Below are 2,896 nucleotides of genomic sequence, written 5' to 3'. Positions count from 1 at the left end.
TGCCCCATGAATTATTGCTGGAGACCGTTCAGAGCTAAAATTAATCGTGCTTCTTATGTTTGCGCGTCCAATACAGTCTCCAGAAATGCTTTCATTTATCTATTTTGCAATGTAGTACGCTTTAAAATGGCGAATTTTTGAGGAATTTTTTATCGTTAGGTAGTGTCCCATGTTATCATTGCAGCATCTAGAGTTATCGGACTTATGATAAAAGTTCAAGGGAACTCTGTGAAGTGCTCCAATCAGGTTACGTGTTTAAAAGTTTGGTAGTGTGTACTTTCTTTTATACTTACATTTAATCATGTTTATCTGCTATTAACTACGCCATGCTCATATTCTCCGATATTCGTTAATAGTATCCGTAAGAAATTCAATGTTACACCTCGTGAAACTTTAGGAAAGAGACCTCAATAGTTATAGTTCCCCATTAAAATTACGTTTTCTGTACCTTACAGCAGTGGGTCTATAATGAAGACTTTTTTATGTGATAAACTAAGGTAAAATAACTTATGTAGTGTTCTTCAATGATGTTAACTAGTTATCGTGTCCAAGATATTTAATAAAGTAAATGAGTAAATTAATTAATCTGGAAGTAGTAAAGGTAGAACTGGTGAGCGATAAAACATGGCTTAGGGCATATCTCTTTAATGGAAGATTGAATTGATAAAAGCGAGTAAACAACATGGAATTTGTGTGAATACAGACAATATTACAGTGGATGAAAACCACATAACCCTCTCAAATCTTTAGGTTTAATTTATGTTTTCATCATTCATATGAAATATATAGTCGTATGACGTCATATATATATTTTTGAACGATATATATATAGAGAAATTTCTAGAATAAGAGATGATGTACAACGATTGAAGTTGTGTCGTTTTAATACCCATTTCATAGTTCAGAATATCACCAAATATCTGTAACATTGGTGCAGCAGTAACTCGAATATTCACCTCAACGTATGGGACAAGCTTTATGAAATCTTTGGTTCATCACAGACAACAACTCTAGCACTATGATTGGCAATTTTAAAACAAAACAAAAAACCAAGTTGGTTTTAGAACGGATCAAAAATTGTTATTCATAACTATAGCCTACTTGATCTTAATATGTGACAGATGGCACATCAGTCTAAAACTCAGATATCTCTCTTTAATACATACTCTAACATATATATCCAAAGAAATATATTATTAATTCATATATTGCTGCTGTTGAGTTATCTAAATCACTAACTCTTTTGAGATCTGAAGTACTAATATGATATTAAACAACATTATGACCCCATGTTTATTTGAGAAATACAAAGTAAATATATCAAAACTGGGATATATATACATATATATATATAACATATATATATATATATATATATATATATATATATATTTAAAATATTACACAGACAGATTCTCATTGTTCATAGATCTGGATACACGTTTGTAACTATACTTGAACGTTTTATTCATTATTAACTTTAGAGTATGAAAATAGTATGGTTTACATTACCAAAACCCTTTGTTTTAATCATTACTTAAAGAGTAAATAAACAAGACTATTCACGTATTTCTATTTTGAATAAAGTTAAATACAATGAAATAATTCCCAAACTTTTGCAAAAAATCCCAGATATCGCCACATAGACGTGAATATTTATCATAAAACTACGTGATCTTTTGATCTCTGAAAGCATTATTTTAATAATAAATGTAGATTTTCCTCTTACAATCCTTTTAATAATGCTTTCGAAATCTTTGTACTTCTGTGATGTTTTCTGTTCTTACCATCATCATGGTGTTGTTGCTGTGTGTTACGACACTGTTGCGGTCAGTTCCACAACAACAAATGCTCATTTGCCCGCGTCGTCACATTTTTTGAACTTTATGAGTGTTTTGGGAAAGAGGTTATATTGGACTCTCCCAAAAATATTATTACTGGAGTCCGTGAGAAAGTGAGTAGATCACCCCTTCTGAAAAGTCGTTGGTTTCCCCAGTGCACCAGCCCCTTCCCCCTCTTTACCTCCCCAGATTCCTAGGGCGTCCTGCCCCTTATCAGTTACGTTTATCGTGTTATATTTTCATTTTAAAGTAAACAAATACGAAAAAAAGCATAGAAACCTAAAAAAAAAAAAATGCTAAATCGCAATCTGTTGTTGTTCTTAATAGTTTCTCTGTACTTAGTCGAAAAGAACGGCTGAAAATGCCGGATTTTTTCTTCGTGTTAATAGTTCATTGTGGACATTGACAGAAAGATTCATTTTACAGTGCTTAACCTTCAAGGTAACTTTTCGCGTAATTTGGTTTTTATCTCGCACGGGACTTATATATTGGAAGATTTAGGTCACTGGTTCAGTTACCCTCCACAGTAGAGACAGGCAGAGTAAGTAAATGTTAAAAGTAAGTATTATATATATATATATATATATATATATTGTATATATATATGTATATATATATATATATATATATATATATATATATATATATATATATATATATATATATATACTTATATGTAATAATCATATAAAATATCATACAGTTATTCGCGTACCTCAAGCTCACACGGATATCAAACCATTTTTTTAATTATGTGTTTAGAAAAACAAAATCATTTTGATTATCTTCCCACCAGGTTGTTTCTAAAGAGGGTGACTCATTGCTGAGGACAAAATGCAGCTCGTAATCTGCCTTGTCGTGCACATTGTTGACCCTAGGCCCTTCAGGGGAAGCGAGGACGCCGTTAAGATACCATGAAGGTAAAACAAAGTCTTCATAAAAGAATCATTGAGAAATAATGAATAAATGACTTAGAATACAGTGTTTTCCTCTCATATCAAATGTAAAGATCATAATAATAGTTTAATCTTTATTGTTATCGATTTAAAAGAAAG

The sequence above is a fragment of the Macrobrachium rosenbergii genome, chromosome 15, assembly GCF_040412425.1.
Source record: "Macrobrachium rosenbergii isolate ZJJX-2024 chromosome 15, ASM4041242v1, whole genome shotgun sequence".
Classification (NCBI taxonomy): domain Eukaryota; kingdom Metazoa; phylum Arthropoda; class Malacostraca; order Decapoda; family Palaemonidae; genus Macrobrachium; species Macrobrachium rosenbergii.
The sequence above is the reverse complement of the archived record's forward strand: the minus strand, read 5'-3'. Positions refer to the sequence as shown.